This window comes from Macrobrachium nipponense, chromosome 1 (genome assembly GCF_015104395.2).
Source record: "Macrobrachium nipponense isolate FS-2020 chromosome 1, ASM1510439v2, whole genome shotgun sequence".
Taxonomy (NCBI): domain Eukaryota; kingdom Metazoa; phylum Arthropoda; class Malacostraca; order Decapoda; family Palaemonidae; genus Macrobrachium; species Macrobrachium nipponense.
In genome coordinates, this window is record NC_087200.1 from 201,243,004 (window position 1) to 201,267,051 (window position 24,048).

General features: G+C 43.7%; 1 protein-coding gene across 1 annotated transcript in view; it reads right to left on the bottom strand.

The window, feature by feature from the left end:
- The window catches only part of LOC135220026 (uncharacterized), a 425,700-nt gene that overhangs the window by 1,566 nt on the left and 400,086 nt on the right, over window positions 1-24,048 (bottom strand). The window lies entirely within an intron of this gene.

Sequence of the window (24,048 nt, forward strand, 5' to 3'; positions counted from 1 at the left end):
ATCTCTAGGTCCAACAGAGCGTGGACGAGCTCAGAGAACGCAGTGAATGACCACTGTCCACTGTCGTTATTGGAGATGGCTCTATTTAAAAATGCCTCAAACTCCTCGTAGGTCAGCAGGAACTTCCTGATCTGATATTCTCCTACGAGGAAGTATTCGTTTCCGACGCTTGAAGTTCTGTATTCTTGTTTGCAGGTCTGAGTTTCGCTGTTTTGCTTAGCTACAAACTCCTCTGTTTGTGTTCCTGCTTCTTTAAACAAAACAGGAGCTACAGTCGGTGTCTCGGTCTGCATTTCTTCTTCAACTGCGTCTTCTGTCTGGGTTCCTGCTTCGGCACGAGCAGGAATCGACGTCTTCGGCGATGCAGGGGTTAGGGGGGTAACCTGAGGGGTTGGGGGAGTAGGGGAGGAGGTAGAGGGGCGGGAGTTTGGCGATATGGAGATGGATGAGGGGGTGGGGATGTAATGCCGGGATCGAGGAGGTTGGGAGGAAGGTTGGGTGGTTTGTGGTACAGGAGGTAGGTTCGTTCTAGGATCGAACCTGGGGTTGCTGGGAGGTTTCCTGGTCGGTGATGGTTGCCGAGGTCTTGCAGTGGAGGATGGGATGCCCTTCGCTCTTCCAAATCCTCTGCAGTCTGACTGGGCATCCCTTAAACCAAGCATGATGTTGCTGGCTGCAGTTAGGGCAATCGGGCAACTGTGTGGCCCTTTTCCTTGTACTTTTTCAAGCACACTTCTGTCTCGTGTTTCGCACTGCACCACTCACAGATGTGTTCTGATTTACATTCGTTCTTGTGGTGTCCATACCTCTGACACTTGAAGCATCTCAGAGGCTCTGGTACGAAGGCTTCTGTCTCATAAGTGCCAAGAATCCCAAGGCTGACCCTGGCTGGAATTTGGCCCTTGAAGGTCGCTTCTATCTTCAAGAGTTTCCTGTCCATCTTTTGCAGTACATCTCTTGGCTTCCATGATGTTGGGAACCTCGAGGACTCTTTCGATAGTTATGTATTTGGGGACTTTGCATATCTCCCTTGCTTATTTTTGAAGCAGGATCAAGAAGGTGCACAGGTTGTCTTTCCTCAGTAGTTCAGCAGCTTTTTGGTCCGAGGGAGTAATTATGAATTCTCCCCTTAATTCGGTCTGGCTATTAGGTTGGCTTCTGATATTTTTTCTCGAGGGCCCTGACTGCAGCATATGAAGTCTGGCCCTCGATAACAACAGCTTTGAACTTGGGGAGTGCCGGAAATTCCGCAAAACTCGCCGTATTCGGTGCGATGTCGTAGGGAGCAGGTTATTATTGGTCGAAATCGGTGGTACAATCTTCTTCTGTTTCTTCTTCTTCTTCCTTACGGTGGCGAAGCCTTGCTCGTCCTCCAAGGGCGGGTCCTCCCTGGGATTACCGGGCGACAGGGGTCTCTTAGAGGCCATACTTGTCAAATTGTAGGTGGTTTAAAATGACGAGAGTTACGTAACGCGCCTGTGCACGAAATACGTAACCTGAGATGGGAAGCAGTGTCTTGGTGGTGGTATTTGTAGTGGCTCAGCTCAGGTGCCGATTTCTCATTGGCTGAGCCAGTCTCAAGCGAAGTCCTAGGAGCCTGCAAGAATGGTCGGCGAGTTCTTCTTGAGAGCGAGTGCTCAGGTGTTCCTGGGTGTCGAAACTTTGACAAGAGAGTAGGGATGTGCCCAGGTATCGGTATCGGTGAATTTCTGGCCACCAGCTGATACTTTTGTCATTAGTATAGAAATTTAAAACCCTTCTAGGTTTCCTAATATGTATATATATTAACAAAGCCCACCAAACAAACTATATATAGGCATATGATTGTATATAGGTTCATTGTTTATCTTTTAAAAACAGTTGGTATCTTAATACTGTACAGTGTATTTAATTTATTATTGTAATTCAAATTTTAATTAACTATGGTGTTTGTCTACTCTATCAGCAGAGTCACTGCCATTCCTCTTGGAGATGGGCACTATTTTAAGATGTGCAGTACAGGTATGGTATATATGAATGGTGCAATTAGTTACTTTACTGCTACTGTTGCAGCTTGGAATTAGACACGTGGAGTTCATATAACCCTATTATCCCTTTACTGCCGACTGGACGTATTTTACGTTGAAATTTTTTGTCTCTCGTGTGCCGACTGGACGTATTTTACGTTGACTTACAAAAGTTTTTTTTTAATTACGAGGAAAATACTTTATATAGGCCTACCAGCCGAAAACTTTTGAATCACGCACCTTGGGGGATGCTGGGAGTTCACGATCAAGGTGTGTTTTGTTTACAATCGTTACGCAGGCGCGCAAGCGCGAATTTCTTTCTTGCCGCACTAAAAAGTATCTGTGACACATCTCGGAAATTATTTCATTACTTTGACATAATTTTTGTACCATTGTAAATTAGCCGTTACATGAAGTATTATATATGAAAATGTGCGCATTTTTATGTAGAATACAACAATAAAATACTCATGATTGTAGCTTTTATCAGTTTTGAGATATTTTCATATAAATAACGATAATTGCCAAAATTTCAACCTTTGGTCAACTTTGACTCTCCCGAAATGGTCGAAAACGCAATTGTAAGCTATAACTCTTATATTTTAGTAATATTCAATAGATTACCTTAATTTTACAACTAATTGGAAGTCTCTAGCATAATATTTCGATTTATGGTGAATTTATGAAAAAATTTTTCCTTACGTCCGCGCGGTAACTCTTCCGAAAAAAATCATACATGCGATTGTGGTAATGTTTGCACCATTTTAAAATTAGCCGTTATATAAAGTTTTATATATGGAAATGTGCGCAATTTCATGCACAATACAACTAAAAACAACCCATGGTTGTAGCTTTTATCAGTTTTTTGAGGATATTTTTTCATATAAATAACAATAATTGCCAAAATTTCAACCTTATGTCACCTCTGACTCTACCGAAATGGTCGAAAAACGCAATTGTAAGCTAAAACGCTTATATTCTAGTAATATTCAAGCATTTACCTTAATTTTGCAAACAAATTGGAAGTCTCTAGCACAATATTTCGATTTATGGTGAATTTATGAAAAAAAATAAAATTTTCTTTACGTCCGCGCGGTAACTCTTCCGAAAAAATCATACATGCGATTGTGGTAATGTTTGCACCATTTTAAATTAGCCGTTACATAAAGTTTTATATATGAAAATGTGCGCAATTTCATGTAGAATACAACTAAAAATAATTGAAGGTTGTAGCTTTCTCATTTTGAAATATTTGCATATAAATCACGATAAATAGAAAAAAAACCACGTTCGGTCAACTTTGACTCTACCGAAATGGTTGAAAAATGTAATTGTAGCTAAAACTCTTACAGTCTAGTAATATTCCGTCATTTATCTTCATCTTGAAACAAATTCGAAGTCTCTAGCAAAATATTAGATTTTATGGTGAATTTAAAAAAAAATCTTTCCTTCCTAAGCGCGCGGATTCTCCGCCACAAATCTCCGAAATGCGTACGTCCCATTCTCGGAATATTTGCTCCGTTTTATATTAGGCATTTCATAGAGTTTAATATATGAAAATGTGAGCAATTTCATGTAGAATAAAACGAAAAATATTTGAAGGTTGTAGCTTTTCTTATTTCTGAAAAAATTGCATATAAAAAATATATATATAAAAAAATTCGACATTCGGTCAACTTTAACTCGTCAGATATGGTCGAAAACTGCAATTGTAAGCTAATACTCTTACAGTATAGTAATATTCAATCATTTGTCTTCATTTTGAAAGACATTGGAAGTCTCTAGGACAATATTTAGATTTATGGTGAATTTTTGATTTGTTTACGTCCGCGCGTTACGAATTCATGCATTATTTTGTGATAATATTTTCTCTGTGTTGCTTTTATCGTTTTACAATGTGTTATATACCAAAATGATTGCAATTTAGTGTACATTACAACGAAAAAAAAAGTAACTTGTAACCTTTAACCGTTTTGCGCACAGCGCGATTTGAATACAATTATATATGAAATTTCGTTTTTGTGCTATCATATATCGCATTATTATATATGATAATGGATAATTTTTTTTCATTTCTGATGGTTGCATACTAAACTTCAGCCAATGACAAAAAAAGGAGCCAAAAATGAACTCTTAATCTTGAAAACTAAGCGCGCTGTGATTTTTTGAAAAAAATATTTTTTCCGCTTCCGCGCTCACTCTGAAACACCTTTCAACTTTTGACAAGAATGATTCTAGTAACAATACATATTCTCCTAAATAACAGTAATATGGAGGTAACAGATATCGGTATTGGTATTGACTTTAAAAGTTGGTATCGGTATCGGCCAAAAATTTGGTATCGGTGCATCCCTACAAGAGAGACTGTACTTTACCGCAGGTTGTAATGTATCTTTACATATATTGTAAAGCCAACGTCTTTCCAATGTTTTTATTATCATTCAACGGCTTGCTAAGATCCCTATGTATATCAGTCTATGTAGAATTCTTTGGGCTTTCCGCCAATACAATAATCATGTGTACACAGACTACGTATGTGCATATCATTTAATTGTCTGTAAACAAACAAATTGTCAGCCTCAGCATTCGGACCTCTGTCGACCTGACCCAGGTACTACATGTCCATCCGTACCTGTCATTGTATACCTCATGCTCGGGCAATAAAGCATCAGTACTCAGATACCTGTCAATCTATGTCCTCACAATATTTTCCTCATTTATGTAAGTGGAAATGTGTATTGTATGAAAGGAAGGTATTATGTTTTGTTGTATTTGCATTTAGTAGGGAAAAGCTTTGTGTTTCGTTATTTCATGTATTAGTTCGTAAGTACTATACGTGTAATAGCTTCTAACTAACGATTGTCAGTTGTTCAATTGTTTGGGTAGTTGCCAGAATGAGTTTGGTGGTGGGTCAACCACGGTCGTGAGAAGCAGTCTTGCTACATCAACCAGAGTGTAAGGTAGTGCGAAAATGACTCACAGACTCAGCCATAATAAGCCGAACTAGAACATTACAAATGAAACTTTTCTCCTTCCTACTGTCACCAAGAGGATGACTGTGAATAGTCCCACAAACAAGCCAGCCAATCAGGAACATCTACAGGATGTAAGGAATTCCAGCGGTCATCCCCAGGTACACCTGAGCACTCACAATCGAGAAGAACTGCGACCATCCGTGCGGGATCCTAGACTTCGCCTGAGCTGAACCACTATAAATACGACCAAAAAGACACTGATTCTTCAGTTCCTGTGCTAACTTGTCCCGATGCTGACCTTTGAGGAGGTCAAAACATGTCAACAAAAGAAGAATAATACTAGCAGAGCTAGAAAAAAATACCAGCATGAATACATGATGACAAACCCTACCTGGCCACGAATAGTTATACCAGCATACCAGGAGACAAAACCCCCTTGAATAAGGCCAGTCATTCAGGCTTCCTTTATACCAGTGCAGTATACAGTTTACCAGACAACGAACCCTGCACGAACACAGAACTCTGACATACCAGCCACCAGAATCCCTGTTTTTTTGTTTTTTATTTTTTTTAATAAAAATAAAAAAAAGTTTTCAGGCATTCTATTAGCCATGTGTGTGGTATCATGTCGAAGGCTTTCTTTTAGTCAATCCATGCTATGCTTAGGTTGGTTTTCCTTCTCCTACTGTTCTTCATTACCATTTTGTCTATCAGGAGCTGGTCTTTTGTGCCCTTACACTTCCTTCTGCAGCCTCTCTGTTGGTGAGGGATGGTGTTTGTCTCCTCTAGGTAGTTGTTAGTAACTTCCACATTATCGGTAAGCAGGTGATAGGCCTGTAGTTACTGGCTATATTTACCGTACTCTTGCCTCTTTGTACAAAGGATGTTCCTCCTGTGGTGCCCCATCCATTTTGGGCGCATGGTGATTTGTGATACAATGCTGAGTTGTTCTACTATTCGTGGGTGTAGGGTCTTGAAGTTTTAGAGACAGTATCCATGGACTTCATCGGGACCTGGGGCTTTACAGTTTGGCATTTTCTTTAGTTGGTGTCTGACTGTGTCTGTCGTGAGCTCTGTGAATCTTTGTTTTATTCTCCCTGTTTCTACTTCCTTGACTTCCTGGAGCCATGTTGCATGTTTGTTGTGTGATACCAGATTGTTCCATATGTTTTCCCAGAGTCTCTTACTTGGTTCGACTTCAGGGATTTCTTGGTGGTTGTCTTCCCCTCTTAGTTGGCTGTATAGTCTTTTCTGGTTGGTTCCAAATAGTTTGTTCTGTTGGTATCCCTTATTCCTGTTCATGTACCATTGGATCTTATGTGCTTTGGCCTTAAGCCTCTGTTTTACATCTTCTATTGTGTTATTTAGTCCCCTCTCTTGTACTTTGTATTTCTCGTTGAGTTCCTCCCTTGTTTTCTTGCTTCTTAGCCTTTTTTCTGCCATCTCTTTTCAGTTTACTCAAGTCAGATCTCATCACCATGATTTGCTTTTCCAAGGCGGTTGCTGTTTTGGTTTCTGTTGGGTTGGTGGTGTTGGTCTTCGTATCTCTATCAGTTCTGCTACAAATCTTGCTCCTGCATATGCCAAGTTATTTGTTTCTGTGATACTGGTGGTGTGTATTATTCCCATTATTTCATTGACCTCACTTATTTTCTCCTTTAATTTCTTGGTGTTGTAGGCTTTCATGGAGGGGATGTTTGTTCTCTCTGTATCTGGCTCCATCCATTGTCTAATCTTTTCTACCCATTCCATCCTCTCTGTTACTTAGTCGGCGTTTCTTCATGTGTCGTTGTTTGATACCTCATCATCCCTGTCGTCTTCTGTGGCATCGTCTCTCAGTTCGTCTTCTTGTAATTCATGGTCGTGTGTCATTTCCCTTTCCATTTCTTCTCTTTCTGTTGGGGAGAGCCAGTTCTTTTTCTTTATGTTTTTTATTTGGTCTGCCAGTCTCTGTTCTGTTTGGGGGGTGTTATTCCTCTCATTCCAGATGTTGACCAACTTTCTTCTATATCCTCTCTCCGCTGGGTTGCTTCTGATGTAGCATCTCCATATTTCCTTATTTTCTTCTCTTGTCCATTTCTTCCTCTGGTTTGCTTCTGTAGCTCCAGTCTCAGGCTGTTGGTTACTGTTCTTGTGGTGGTCAGTTGCTGGATGACGACCTCAAAGTACCTAACCGTCTTCCCCTTCAACTGGGCTGAATACCTGGCTGCCGGACAAAGCTCCTCTGTTGCCAGAGGTTCCATTTACATCGTTGTCTTTTAATCCTTCATTTCTTTCCATCATTGCTGAGTTTTGCTATTTAACCCATAGCTGGACCCTAACCCATCAGGAATAGGTACTCATTTACAGCTGAGTAGACTGAGGAAATTATGGTAAAGATCCTTTCCCACGGAATCAATGCCGAGGAGAGTGGTTACCCATCCAACGACTGACCAGCCCCAATGTTGCTTAACCAGTCCATTGACGACCTAATCCACTCTGCCAGGGCGCCATATGTAGGAAGTGCAATACAAAAAATGAGACCATAAACCACATAGCAAACGAATGTCCGGCACTTGCACAGAACCAGTACAAAAAGAGGCATGATTCAGTGGCAAAAGCTCTCCACTGGAGCCTGTGCAAGAAACATCAGCTACCTTGCAGTAATAAGTGGTACGAGCACCAACCTGAAGGAGTGATAGAAAACGATCAAGCAAAGATCCTCTGGGACTATGGTATCAGAACAGATAGGGTGATACGTGCAAATAGACCAGACATGATGTTGATTGACAAAAATCAAGAAGAAAGTATAACTCATTTAGGTCGCAATACCATGGGACACCAGAGTTAAAGAGAAAGAGAGGGAAAAAATTATATTTTTATGATAAAATGATGTTTTACGTATACTTACCTGGTAGTTACATATAGCTGTAGTCTCCGACGTCACGGCAGAATTTCGAATTTTGCGGCAGCGCTAATTGACTGGTTAGGTGATTCCGTACCCCCTCCCTCTACCGGGGAATGTAGAACTACCACAACTAAACCTCAGAATTTGATGCCTACCTGTCCATGTGAGGGGAGGTGGGTGGGCTCTAATGATGTAACTACCAGGTAAGTATACGTAAAACATTATTTTATCATAAAATATCATTTTTACGTATGCAACTTACCTGGTAGTTTACATATAGCTGATTGGCACATTTGGAGGTGGGACCATGGCAGCTAACCATATTTAATGAGGAATTTCTATTGGAATTTAGTAGTTTCTCTTTTAGTCCTTACCTTTTAAGATAGCTGACTTGAAGGTTACTGCCTCTTAAGTCTGCTGATCTTGAAAGCCTTGACGAAGTACATGGAGCCTTGCGTCAAGCTATAGACACGTACCCCAGCATTGGCGAGGCTATGGAACGTGCGCCAAGCTATATACGTACCAGCATTGGCGGGGTATATAGAGCCACGCACCAAGCTAAAGAAGTGTACCAAACATTGGCGTGATATATGGATCTGAGCGCCATGCTATAGACACTTACATGCAGTCTAGGACTAACCGTGGACTGACCATGCGATAATTATACGTCTGCTCATGGAGCCGTACACAATAAACAATAAGGACAACAACAACATGGGAATCACCTTCACCTAAATATTTTGACCCTTTACCTAAATGGACTGTAGGGTACCACTAGTACACTTCCGTACCCTCAGACACCCTTAAAAACAACACCAAAGATCAAGTTAAAAATTATTAGGAAGGATGACTTCCTTTCTTCCCTTACCCAACACCGTGCCAGTACTACAAAAGGTCCCAATGTGGAACAGTTTTCGTACACTGCTTGAATCTCTGTTAAATAATGTGTTGCAAACACTGACTTACATTTCCAATACGTCGCATTGATAATGGCGTCTAAAGATAAATTGCGTTTATACGCCATAGAAGTTGCAACAGCTCTGACTTCATGGCCTTCACTCTAGCCAGAATCAACCTCTGGTTCTCCCAACTGAGAGTGAGCTTCAACTATTAAATCCCTCAAAAAAAGGATATTGCATTCTTAGATAATATCCTCGAAGGATTTCTTACTGAACACCAAAGGTTGTCTGACCCTCCTCTTATTGTTGAGTCCTGTGATATAATACTTCAGGGCTCTTACTGGACATAATGATCTCTCTGGTTCTCCCTCTCCTACTAACTCTGAGAGGCCCTTTATTTCAAACGAACGAGGCCATGGTTGTGAGGGTGACTCGTTCTTTGCTAAAAAGCCAATCGTCGATGTGCATATTGCTTTGTCTTGTGCAATGCCACTCTTTTATCGATGGCGTGAATTTCACTTATCCTTTTGGCCAACGCTAGAGCCACTAAGAATAATGTTTTCCTAGTGAGATCTCTGAAAGCTATCTCACTTCAACGGATTCAAAACCTCGTAGATAGAAGCCATTTTGAGCACTATATCTAGATTCCAAGAGATCACCTTATTTCCTTCCTGTTTCTTTGTATCAAAGGATTTTAATAAATCTGACAGTTCCTGATTGTTTGAGACATCCATTCCCCTATGCTTGAATACTGAGGATAAGCATGGCCCTGTATCCTTTGATAGTAGGAGTCGAGAGTTTCCTTTCTGTTTTAAGGAAAATAAGGAAGTCTGCCATTTGAATTATAGAGGTTTTAGTAGACGAGACTCCATGCTGTCTACACCAGGCCCTAAAAATTGACCATTTTGCCTGGTAGACCGCTGCTGAAGATTCTCTTCTTGGCCTGGCAAATAGCCCGTGAAGCTCGTCTCGAAAACCCCTTCTGTGTCTGAGGGTTACGCTCGACAGTCTGAATGCGGGTCAGACGTAGAGTGTGGATATTCTCGTGGAATCTCCTGAAATGAGGTTGTTTGAGTAAATCTACTCGCTCTGGAAGTTTCCTCGGGTAGTCTATTAGAAGGTCCAGGATCTCCGGGAACCATTCTCTTGCTGGCCAGAATGGAGCTATTAACGTCATTCTGACATTTGCGTGTTGCCTGAACTTTGTCAATACTGCCCTGATCATTTTCATTGGAGGAAAGGCATAGAGGTCCAAGTCCGACCAATCTAGCAGCATTGCGTCTAAAGCAAACGCTTTCTTGTCGGGTACGGGGGAGCAATATATTGGCAATCTTGTTGTCTTTTCCGTGGCAAACAAGTCCACTAGAGGTCTTCCCCACAGATTCCACAACTGCTGGCATACCTGTAAGTGCAGAGTCCACTCTGTAGGTAGTACCTGATTTCTCCTGCTCAACTCGTCCGCTCTTACATTGTATCTCCCCTGTACAAACCTGGTGAGCATTCTTGTCTGATTTTCTTTCGCCCAGATGAGTAACTCCCTCGTCGCTTCGCACAGAGAGAAGGAGTGAGTCCCCCCTTGTTTCTTGATGTACGAGAGAGCTGTGGTGTTGTCGCAATTGATGACGACCACTTTTCCCTGTACTTCCTTGGCAAAGGCCTTCAATCCCAAATGTATTGCCTTTAGCTCTTTTAGATTTATATGCCACTGTCTTTGACTGATTGTCCACAAGCCTGACACTTCCTTCTTTCCCAGCACTGCTCCCCATCCTTGATCCGAGGCGTCTGAGAAGAATGCAAGGTTGGGGTTCAGTGGCCAAAGAGACAGACCCTCCTTGAGTCTTTTTTCTGACCTCCACCAAAGGAGATCTTGCTTTATTTCCTCCGTTATTGGAAAAACAAAAGTGTCTGGGACTCTCTTTCTTCCCAACTTGCTCTGAGGAGTACTGAAGCGGTCTCATGTAGAGTCTTCCCAGAGTTACAAACTGTTCTATTGACGCTAAGGTCCCCAAAAGACTCATCCACTCGTTGGCTGAGCATGTCTTTTTTGCTAAAAATTGATTGACTTTTCTCAGGCATGAACTCACTCTCTGTTCTGACGGAAAAGCCCGAAAAACTACTGAGTTCATCGTCACTCCAAGGTAAGTTAAAATTTGGTTCGGAATCAGTTGAGATATTTTGAAATTCACTAGAAGACCCAGCTCTTCTGTCAGTTGAATTGTCTTCTGCAAATCCTTCACACACCCTTCTTTCGACTGTGAACGGACCAGCCAGTCGTCTAAATAGAGCGCTACTCTTATTTCTTCTAGGTGTAACCACCTTGCTACTGATGAGAGGACTCTTGTGAATACTTGTGGCGCTGTGGATAGCCCAAAGCATAGGGCCCTGAACTGGTATGTCCTTCCCTGAACCACGAATCTTAGGTACTTCCTCGAGTCTATGTGAATTGGAATGTGGAAGTACGCGTCCTGTAGGTCTATGGAAGCCATCCAATCTCCTTGACGAAGTGCTGACAAAACCGACTGGGTGGTCTCCATCGAAAATTTTGTCTTGCTCACAAATTTGTTCAGGGCACTGACATCCAATACTGGTCTCCACCCTCCCGAAGTTTTCGGGACAATGAATAGGCGATTGTAAAAGCCTGGGGTGTTCTGATCTTTTACCAGCTCTATCGCTCTTTTTTCTAATAGAGCCGACAGTTCCTTTCTCAACGCGCAACATTTCTCTAAGTTTGACGAGTAAGCTGTCAAAACTATCGGTACCTTTGACAGAGGAGGATGTTTTACAAACGGAATCAAATATCCTTCCTTCAGTACCGATACTGTCCATGGATCTGCTCCTCTTCGTTCCCAAACTTGCCAGAACTCCTGGAGTCTGGCTCCTACTGGTGTGTGAAGGATTCCCTGCTCATTTCTTAGAAGTTGTTGTCTTATTGGGCTTAGGACCAAACCTAACTCTAGGCCTCGATCTCTGCAATCCTCTTGTTGGTGCTCTGCCCCGAAAGGGCTTCTCCTGCTCGGCAACTGGCGCTGGGCGTACACTCGAAGTCGTTCGTGGCCTTTCGGCTTTTCTTGGCCGACTGAGCTAAAAGGTCTTGAGTTGCTTTCTGGACCAGAGAGGCAGAAATTTCAGACACTAAATCCTTAGGAAAAAGGTTACACTTATCAAGTGGAGCGAACATAAGCGCCGACTTCTGGGTTCTTGTTACTCCCTTAGATGTAAATGCTACACCAAACTGCTGACGTTTCTTTGAGGATCCCCACAGTTAATAAGGAGGCGATTTCAGTCGCTCATCCCTTATTCCTTTATCAATACAGGACATCACATTGGAGAAGTCACTAAAATGTTCTTCTGACAGGTTAAAAGACTTTGCCCTTTCTTCCCAAGGCGCCAATCGACTAATCCAAGAAGCTTATTACTTCATAAGACTGAAAACCACCTTCAGCAAATGATCTAATTCGCAACTCGTAAAGAAAATCTTTGCTGAATTCAAAGCAGAACGTCTGGACGAGTCCACTAGGCTGGAGAAGTCTCCATGGGAGGAAGCAGCGCCTCCCAGGGAGAAGGCTTCCCCAGTTTTGTACCAAACTCTGCTCTTAGTTAAAAGTCTCGAAGGAGGGAAACAAAAACATGGTCCTACCTTGCTCCCTCTTTCTCGCAACCACTCATCCATCTTTTTCAACGCCTTTTTAGCTGAAATCGACAAAACCAGCTTAATGAAAGTCGAAGAATCTGGTTTAGTATCCCTAGCATACTGGGATTCAGGTGAGGCGGGAGTGGCTGGCAAAAAAGATTCTGGAAAGTTATCTAGGAAAAGTTAAGTAATTGTTTGTATGCCGACGACTGAGTCTCCTTCTCGCCTTCTACTGTTTCTCCTTCTGACGCTCCTGCTGATAAATTGTCCTTCGCTTGTTCTTGATCCACTGGACAGTCTAACTCCTGCTCCACCAACTGCAGTGGCTCTTGAGACTCCTCCGGTAAAGTTCTAATTAAAGAAGGCGTAGAAGTAAGAAGTGGTTGCTGCTTCTTACCAACTACCCCCAAAATATTCTCTAATTTTTTTTATTCATCTCTACTAAGAATTTATTAGAATGCCCTGAAGCACCCAAAACTTGACTTGGTTTCGTAAACTCTCTCTGTTCAAGTCAATCAAGTCAGGCGTATGGCGCCTGGCGTCTGATACTACCGTATCAAAGCGCTTGGCCGTGTCCACGAATCCGTGCGTCTAGTAGCTTGGCGTTTGGCGGCTGCTTCTTGAGAAGCCAGGCGCTTTGGCATCTGGTGTAACGCAGTTGTCGTGTCATCAGGCTGGCGCTTCTCTACTGGCGTAAGCTCCTTCTCTCGTCTAGGTACATCAGACTGGCGCTTATCAGTCACCTCGCGACTGGAACGGAAGGACTTATCTTTCCTCCTCTTCTTCACATCGGTCTCTCTACTTCCTCAAAAGTCGAAGAGAACGCTTCCGGCGCCTCCCAAAAACTACATGACGGCTCTTCCACAGAAGCCGTGATCTTCTTCTTGGGAATTGCGGCTTGGCGAAACTTGTCTTGTCTCTTTAGTGGACGAGATTCGTCCTTAAACCTCCAACCTCTGCGAGGCGAATCGTTTGCGCTCGAAGAAGACGAAAGACACTTCTGCGATACTCCTCGAACACCTTTATAGCATTGCTCTTCTGCCTCAGCCGAACTTGCAGCAGAATCGCCTGAGGGGACGACTGCTCGGATGTCAACTCCGCTCGTCTCCCTTCGGCTTTCGGCATGCCTCCTCCCAATGTCCGGGGAGTTTGGCAGGGGCCCAGGCCTAGGAGAACGAGAGGACCGAACAGCCGCCTCCTCCACTGCACTATCACTTAACACAACACTTTTCTTATTCTTATCTAGCATCAAAGAATGCACAGATTCTCCTAATTTATCCATTGCTGCCATAAGCACGCTAAATCTTAAATCCATCTGTTCCCGTAAGCTGGCAACGGTGTCGGGTTCGGGAATAACGGTGTCATGGTCAGGTATATGTTAGGCGGATCTGGGTTAGACATAGAACAAGGAAAATCCTGACTCTCTAATTCCTGAGAAGCTAAGTAAGAAGTCCTAGATGAAGCTTCCTTAATTTATCTTTTTCTAGCTTTCTCATATAACTCTCCAACTCCTTCCAGCTTTTATCAGTCAAATCCTTACATTCATCACATGTTAAACTTTTGCTACAGTTCTGACCTCTGCAATTAACGCACAAAGTGTGCGGGTCTAACCTAGCTTTAAGTAACCTGGTTTTGCAACCCTTGCTGCAAACCCTAAAGTGAGATCCCGAATCTGACATTTTAAATTTAAACCTTGATGAAAATCACATAATTGTTGCCTATCTGGCTAAATAAAGATAAATAGCAACTGCCGAAAGCCAAATCACAAAGAGTACGTCACCAAATCGATGAGTATCTGTCGTGAAAAAACAAGGAAATTCCACCAAACAAAACCGATGTTCCGGTTGCGACGGCAGAAAAATTCTGAGGTTTAGTTGTGGTAGTTCTACATTCCCCGGTAGAGGGAGGGGGTACGGGAATCACCTAACCAGTCAATTAGCGCTGCCGCGAAATTCGAAATTCTGCCGTGACGTCGGAGACTACAGCTATATGTAACTACCAGGTAAGTTGCATACGTAAAAATGAATAAGTATCAAGACTGGAAATAGAAATAAGAAGGATATGGGATATGTCAGTGGAAATTGTAAACCCATAACCATAGAAACCGAGGGCACGATCCCAAGATCCCCGAAAAGATCTAGAAAACTAGAGGCTAAAGTAGCTCCATGACTCATTCAGAAGAGTGTGCTCCTAGAAACAGCGCTCATAGTAAGAAAAGTGATGGACTCCTAAGGATGCAGGATGCAACCTGGAACCCCACACTATAAATACCACCCAGTCAAATTGGGAGGATGATAGACATAAAAAAAAAAAAAAATTAAAAAAAATAAATAAATAATAATTTCTTATGCATAAGCCCCATTTTAAGGTATACTTTATTGAAAAGAATGGTAGTTTGCATGCCATCAAGCTTAAACAATGCTTTCTCAGCACAGCAAGTTCCTATGTACAGCAACCAAACCATACAGAAGCTAACAGAAGATCACTTATTAACCTAACGTTGCAGTAGTTCATGCTATCATTTACAAAAGGTGAATGGCATAAGGAGTAATTATGTATCTTATTTATGATGGAAAATGGGTATAGAAAAATATGGGAAGATTTTTTCATTGGCTATCACAGAGCTTGACAAGTGACAAGGAATGCCATCGACAAGTGGTACCATAAGGAGAGCTTTGTCCCCAAGGAGGGCGAAAGGACCACATGACTGTTTCATAGAGGCTATACAAACACTAACTACAAGAAGGACGAGACAGTCCTATAAAATATCCTCTTGACTCATGTAATGTCTGGTGAAGAAGACACAACAGTTGACCTTATAAGGATCAGAGGACTGCCCCGTATCTCATGAAGAATAGTCCCGCCATTAGCAGCAATCTCATTAACAAATATAACAAATGCTGTGCCCTGAGAAGAGATGCCACTATTCCTTAATCAGTATTACCACAACTCGCCTCTCCAATACCAACATGCCATGAGGGACTACGGTAATGACTCCCAAAGCCTGCCTGTAAGGCCCTGTCCACACTACCGGGCAGTGCCCGACGGGCAAACACTGTTACCATACCCCGTTTCAAGACACAATGTGGGAGAGTAATCGGCGGGCACAAATGGAGGTGATTAAAGATAGGGAAACCACGGGCAAACTAGCGAGTAACCCATGAGTGTAGATTTGAGTAAAACAACCCAGAAAACTGATGTGTCCGGTGGTTTGTTTAACCAACGCTGGTGTCAAGCACAATAGGTTTCCAGGACCATAGTTTATTATCGATCTCTCACTTACAAAAGGGTGTTCTAAGTATGAAGTCATCATGTCCGGCAAAGAAACTACAACATTCACTGGTCAAGAGAAGAAATCATACAATTAGTAATTGACTTGTACCTGCCAACACCCATGCCTATGAAATGTCAAAAGTGACATGTACAAGGACAGAGCTAAACGTGTAGCGGCTTTGACAGCAATAGCTGCAGAATTACGCAAGACATGTGCTGCCATTACCACGGGATATAAAACGGAAATAGAAACCCTGCGAATCAACACAGATGTGAAATGCGATTGGCTGAAAACTACACAAGTCAGGAGCTGGGATAGACGACATTTTACATCCCCAGATTATGGTGTTTTAATGACCTTTCTTTCCTTAATGATGGTGACACAATCAGACCATCTCTCTCAAACATAGATAATGCCACCAATTATACAGCTGAGGAGGAACATTCTGATCATGAGGTAAGTACGGTGTGTGTCTGTCAGTCTCTTATTTTATTTATGCTTTATGATTTTTAGCATTGGATTATCATATTGTGTTTTGATCATAATCTCCTTGTTTGGGTGTTTTATGCTATTCATAATTCTTCATTATCCAATTAATTTCCAATGATTACTTTAATTTTTTTTTTAATCTAATTTTTAACTTTATATATATATATATAATATATATATTTAATTTTTTTTTTTTTATTATTAATTTTTAATAGATATTATATATATATATATATTATTATATATATTATATTATATAATATATATAGATATCTATATATAATTTATATATGATAAATAGATATATCTATATATATTATCTATTACTATTATATATAAATATATATCATATATAGATATATAATATATATATATATAATAATATTATAGATAATATATATATATATATATAATAATATTCTATATGATATATATTATATATTTATATATATATATATTGTTGCTTGTGATCTGTTTTATGAATTTTCGCAAACATTTTAGCAACAAATAATTTTCCCAAAGCTGTATTCTACATTTGTGGCTATATTTCAAAAACTTATGTAAAGAATAACCAATATATCATTGTAAATATAGTTTATCATCATCATCATTTTTTGTACTCTCTCTCTCTCTCAAGAACAGTTATCAACTATGTGAACAGACAGGATGTGTGTCGTGATAAATTCATAAAATAGTGCATGAAAGGAATATGTGAGCACATACTCTAGTAATGATTTTTCCAGTATGAACAATGATAATGAGTTTATGATGCCGATATGCATATACTCGTTTCATGGTGAGGAAGAAAAAAGAAAAGCTACGTACATAACAGTTCATTTATTATTATTGTTAATATTATTATTATTATTATTATCATCATCATCATCATAACTGTATTTTCCTGTGGACTAAAAATGTTAAGTTTAACAAAAAATGCACTACATTGATAGCTAAGCAAAGAGGTAATTAACACAATTATTAATCATTTATCGATCTATACTGCCATGGCACTGCCCCTTCTCCATTAAAATGTTATTGTTATAATACAATTAAGTTTGTTCATACTTACCTGGCAGATATATATATAGCTGTATTCTCCGAAGTCCGACAGAATTTCAAAACTCGCGGCACACGCAGTGGGCGGCCAGGTGGTAGTACCCATTCCCGCCGCTGGGAGGCGGATATCAGGAACCATTCCCATTTTCTATTCATATTTTATCAGTGCCACTGTCTCCTGAGGGGAGGTGGTGGGCACTTAATTATATATATCTGCCAGGTAGTATGAACAAACTTAATTGTATTATAACAATAACATTTTGTTCATGAAACTTACCTGACAGATATATATATATAGCTGAATCCCCACCTTCGGATGTGGTGGAAGCATGGACAGAATAGGAATTTGTCAGGCAACTTAAATTAAGTAGATGATGTACACCTTGGTTCCTCACCTGTTAGCAAAGTAGACTCTGTGATTACTGTCACTTAAGCCTGCTTGTGCTTAATCAGAGCTGCCAGCCAGGTGGAGACCTGTAGTGCTGGTGCGCTCTGGATGCTCTGTCAACTGGGACGTGACCTCAACGTGACAAGAGCATAGAGCCATACATATGAGGGCAACGAAGCAACTGACCACCACCTGACCAACTATCCAAGACCCCCTGAACACTAAGCTAAGAGAGGGAGGTCTTCACCAAAGACTCACCACAACCAAGAACACAACAACTAAAAACTAACCTAAACCTAACTAAGGGGGGATAGGGAGAGAGCTACCTTCAGCCCCCAAGACTGTGTCTGCAGAAACGTATGGCCCAAGAGAACAACAGTCCTCGTATATCGTTCTCACATCTCTCAAGTAGTGTGAGGCGAATACTGAATTGCTCTCCAAAAGGTGGCGTCAAGGATGTCCTTGATCGACATGTTCCTTTGGAAGGCAAGCGAGGTTGCGACAGCTCTGACCTCGTGAGCTTTCACTCGCAAGAGGCTCAAATCGGTCTTCTGGTAAGACGAATGAGCCTCCTTAATCACGTCCCTCAGAAAGAAACGCCAAAGCATTCTTGGATAATGGTATATTCGGCCGTTTAACCGAACACCACAGATTATCTGAGGGACCTCGTACCTCCTTTGTCTTGTGGAACATAAACTTTAGAGCCCTGACAGGGCACAGGGCTCTCTCAGGTTTTCTTGGCCCACAAGGCTTGTCATACCCTTAATTTCAAAGCTCCTGGCCAAGGGTTAGACGGGTTTTCATTCTTTGCTAAGAAAGTGTGGGACTCAAAGAGCAGACCGCATTGTCACCTTTGAAGCCCACTCGCTTATACAAATGGCTTGAATTTCGCTAACTCTCTTCGCCGTCGCCAGAGCAGTTAGGAAAAGAGCCTTCTTCGTCAAGTTCCTAAGAGACGCTTCATGGAGAGGCTCGAAAGGACTCGACATCAACAGTCTAAGGACTAAATCTAAGTTCCAAGAAGGAGGCCTCGCCTGAGGTATCTTGGAAGTCTCAAATGATCTCAGGAGATCGTGAAGATCTCTGTTGTCAGTAAGGTCTAGGCCTCTGTGTCGGAAGACTGCTGACAGCATACTCTTATATCCCTTGATGGTCGGGACTGCCAGCTTCTGCACATTTCTTAAAAATAGCAGGAAATCGGCTATCTGGCTCACAGAGGTAGTGGAAGAGGAAATTCCCTCCTTTCTATACCATGCCCTGAAGGAAGCCCACTTCGACTGGTAAACAGCTCTCGAGGAAGTCCTTGCGTTGGCGATCGCCTTCGCAGCTGCTTTAGAAAAACCTCTCGCTCTGGCCAACTTTTCGATAGTCTGAACGCAGTCAGACCCAGAGCAGAGAGGTTTCGGTGATATCTTGCGAAGTGGGGCTGTCTGAGTAGATCTCTCCTCCAGGGCAACGTCCTCGGAAAGTCTATGATGAAGGACCATTACCTCCGTGAACCATTCCTTCGCGGGCCACATCGTGGGGCGATCAGGGTCAACCTCGTCCCCTCCGATGCCGCGAACTTCCTTACTACTTCCCCTCATGATCTTGAATGGCGGAAAGGCATACAAGTCCAGGTTCGTCCAGTCCCAGAGCAGAGCGTCTATAGCGACTGCTCCCGGATCCAACACAGGGGAGCAATAAAGACGGCAACCTCTTCGTCCTCGACGTCGCAAATAGGTCGACTAACGGACGTCCCCACAGTCTCCAGAGCTCTCGACAGACGTCCTGGTGCAACGTCCATTCCGTCGGCAGGATCTGATCCTGTCGGCTGAGAAGGTCTGCTCTGACGTTCTGGACTCCTGCAATAAATCTCGTCAGGATCCTGATCCGTCTCGCATCTGCCCACAGCAGAATCTCCCTCGCTAAGTAAAATAGAGGACGGGAGTGTGTACCTCCCTGATTCTTTAGGTACGCAAGGGCTGTGGTGTTGTTTCGAGTTGACTTGGACCACTTTCTCTGCAACCTTTTGCTGGAAGAACTGTAGCGCCAGGAAAAACCGCCGCTAGTTCCTTCACATTGATGTGCCAGGACACCTGTTCCCCCCTCCAGGTGCCTGACACTTCCTCCCCTCCTAGTGTTGCTCCCCATCCCGACACCGAGGCGTCGGAAAACAACACTAGGTCGGGGCTCAGAAGCTTTAGGGACAACCCCTCTCGAAACTTCCGAGGATCTAACCACCATCTTAGATGGTTCTTCACCGATTTGGTGATCAAAAAGGTCGCATCCAGATCCTCTTTGACTCTCCATTCTTCTGCTAAGAAAAACTGGGAGGAGGCCTGAGGTGTAGTCTTCCCAGGGAAACAAACTTTTCCAGCGAGGAAATGTCCCCAGCAGACTCATCCACTCCCTCGCCGAGCAAGCTTCCTTCCCAGGAAGGCCGAAACTCTCTCTAAGCCTTGCAGCTGTCGTTCCTGGGACGGAAACGCTCGAAAAGCCACTGAATCCCATCTGAATCCCCAGATACACGATGGACTGTGTTGGGGTCAGATGCGACTTTTCGAGTTGACCAGAAAGTCCCAGGGACCTCGCCAAGGCTAACGTGAAGTGAAGGTCGTGAAGTGAAGGTCCTTCAGACACCTTTCTTCTGACGATGCTCTGATAAGCCAATCGTTGAGATACAGGGACACTCTTATTCCTGCAGAATGTAACCATCTCGCTACGTTCTTCATGAGCATGGTAAATACCATCAGAGCCGTGCTTAAACCGAAACAAAGGGCTCGGATTGCCAAACTTTGTCCCTTAACATAAACCTCAGAAACTTTCTTGAAAGAGGGTGGATAGGCACGTGAAAGTATGCGTCCTGTAGGTCCAAGGACACATCCAGTCGCCCGGTCTTAAGGCTCCTAGAACCGACTGAGGCGTTCCATCTTGAATTTTTTCTTTTCTATGAAAAGATTCAGGTTGCTTACGTCCAAGACTGGACGCCACCCCGACGACTGCTTTGGTACCAGGAAAAGTCTGTTGTAATATCCTGGTGACCCCAGGTCTAAGACCTGTTCCACCGCTCTTTTCTTGATCATTTGATCTAAAAGATCTAAAAGAACCTGATGTTTCTCCCCTTGGTATGACGGGGAAAGATCTCTGGGAGTTGTGGATAGAGGAGGAGGGTCCAAAAAGGGGATCTTGTACACCCTGTTCACTATCTTGAGGGACCACGCATCTGTATCTCTCTCTCTACCACGCCCCCGCAAAGAACTTTAGCCTGGCTCCGACCGGCATCTGAAGGACTATCTTCTCACTTAGAGGATTTAGGTTTGAAGGAACCTCTTCCTCTCGAGGGAGGAGCGCCACGAAAGGGTTTAACCTTCCTAGGAGGTCGTCCAAAAGACGACGTGGTAGGGACTGCGGGACGTCTTGAAGACTGGGCCAAGAGGTCCTGGGTAGCCTTCTCTTGTAGGCTCACTGCCAGGTCCTTTACCATAGCCTGGGGGAAGAGATGGCTCAAAGAGGTGCAAAGAGAAGCTCCGCTTTCTGCGATGAAGAAACAGACCTAGCTGTAAAATTGCAGAAAAGCGCTCTCTTCTTGAGAAAGCAGTGCCGAAATGAGACACTAACTCTTCCGAACCATCCCTGACGGCCTTGTCCATGCAGGATAACACATTGGACAGCTCCCCCAGACTCAACGAGTCAGGACTCCTAGATTGAAGATCCAGGACTCCCAAGCACCAGTCTAGAAAGTTAAAGACTTCCAGAGTCCTTAACAGACCTTTCATGTGATGGTCAATCTCCGTTGGCGTCCACGAAATCTTAGCGGTCGATAAAAGAGACCTCTTCTGTGCATCGACCAGACTAGCAAAGTCCCCCACCCTTGGGAAGACGACGGGATCTTAACTCCTACTTCTCCTTTGGTCTCATACAGATGCCGCCTTTCCCACTGAGTCTTGAAGGCGGAAGGGCGAAAGTCGACTTGCCCTGATCCTTCCGACGTTCCATCCAATCCTGCAACTTCTTGAACGCTCTCTTAGTGGACAAAGAAGTTTTCATCTCCACAAACTCCGGAACCTTGCACGACTTAGATGACGAAAACTGAGAGGGTGGAGACTTGGGAGCTGCAGGCTGGAACTTCTCACCAAAAGAAGAGCGTAACAGTCGAACCAGCACCTTGTAATCGGACACCGACGAAACTGAAGGCTGTTCCTCCTCAACTGAGTCCGCCGGACTACTAAGCTCTCCTTCCTCCCGAGAGGCCAAAGGAGATTGAACCTCTGGAGAGGGCGTGCGCCCAACGGGTCTAGCCTTCAACAAAGGCTTTCGAGGATGACTGATATCAGCCTCTTCAAAGCGACCGACCTTCTGTCGATCCTTAGAGCTCGAAGAACGAAGAGCGTCTTGACCGCGCTGAGCGTCAAGAGAGGCTACTCTTACTCGCTCTCGAGGAGCGTCCTTACGCTTTCCGCTCAAGCGTCCAGCTTTCGCTTTCAAAGCGTCCTTCTGGGCGCTCTCGAAAGCCTTCTCAACAGGCAAAGCGTCAAGCAAAACATCCCGACGAGCGTCTTCAAAAGCGTCCTGCCGAGCGTCTTCAAAAGCGTCCTCCAAGGCGTCCTGCCGAGCGTCCTCAAAGGCGTCCTGACGCGCGGGCTGATCAGGACGTCGAGAGGGAAGAAAAGCGTCCTGTCCACGAGACTTCCTACCCGTATAACGAGAACAAGGAAGCTCCGAAGGAGAAGCAAGCGGAGACAGAGACGAACGAGGAGACGGAGAAGGGGACTGCCTCGTCCTCTTGACAGGCAGTCTAGCGTCCTTCCTACGTTTAGGCTCAACTGCTGCTGGGCGAGTCTTCTGAGCCATTAACGCCGACAATTGGTCTTGAAGAGACACAAGAATACTCTTCGTTGGCGAAGAAACAAGAGGAGGTGAAGGGCTGCGCCTGCGCGAAGACGAGGGGCGAGGGGACGCTCCTTCCTTCTCACAGGTACAGCAACCTGCCTCTCCGAGGCGCGAGAGAAGCGCTTCTCAGCGTCGTCCTCGGATGACGTCCTACCTCTCTTCTGTGGAGGAAACGCGTCATACGACGCAGGCGAAGACCGCAACGATAGCGGAGAGAGGGGACGTAAAGCGTCCTCCCTCGGAAAAGTCCTTTTCAACGGACGCGAGTCTCTCCGAGCGCTCCACCCCTTGCGCGGGGAGGGCGCCTCGGAGGACAAAAAACAGTCCTTAAGGATGCGAGCCTGAGCACGCTCCTTGGCAGCCTGGGAACTAACAACAGGTCCTGCCGAAGGGACGCCAGAACGGTGGGGAGCCCCCGTAAACCCTCTTGCGGCTTCGACATGCCCACTCCCTGAGTCCTGGGAGTCCGACAGAGGTCTAGGCCTAGAGGCATTATGGGGCCGATCTGACGCCCCCTCCACAACACTAGGGGCACGATCACACACTTTACTTGAGCCGTTTTCTAGGGCCAACACTTTGGACTCTAGAGTGCGTAACGACTCTAGAATCAGAGAAAGGGCATTACCTTCTCCAGACACAGAACCAGGGCCCTCAGGCCACAACACAGGATTTTTGGTGAAGCAAATTCTACTGGTGTTAAAATAGGAGAAATGTTACTTCCCTTACCTTTCGTAGAACCGCTCTTGGAGGAAGACCTGATCCTATCGCGCTCCAACTTACGCCGATAGGACTCATACACCTTCCATCCATCATCAGTCAAACTTTTGCATTCAATGCATCGATCATCCAACAAACAAACATGCCCCCTACACCCCATACATACTGTGTGGGGGTCTACCGATGATTTCGGTAGCCTCACCTTGCAATCACTCCTCACACACACTCTGAAGCTCACTGAACTTGATCCCGACATCACGTTCACAGAAAAGCCAATCCAAAATAAAAAAACAGTCCACTATCGCGTATGCCAATCCAACAATCCAGAGTCAAAACCAAAAGTCATCCAGATACTTAGAACGAGTCAAATCCAAAAATCCTGGCGGAGGTCTGTAAACAGGTGTTTACCGACCGGCGACAGAAAAAATATGAATAGAAAATGGGAATGGTTCCTGATATCCGCCTCCCAGCGGCGGGAATGGGTACTACCACCTGGCCGCCCACTGCGTGAGCCGCGAGTTTTGAAATTCTGTCGGACTTCGGAGAATACAGCTATATATATATCTGTCAGGTAAGTTTCATGAACAAAATACTGCATATATTGTTCACAGACATTCCTGGCATCAGCCATGTCATTGCGGCTCACCCTCTGTAGCCCTGGTAATTCATAAGTTTGTCGCCAGCTTCCAGGAATAATGTGTCCTACTGACAAATCCTCAACTCTAAACATCCTTCAGGCGTGTAGTGGCTCACATGGTCTCACCTGAGGAAGTTATGCAGAGATGTGCATGCTAAAACTATGGTATCAATTTTTGATGGAGGTAGTTGAACAGGTGACATAAACACGCGAAATC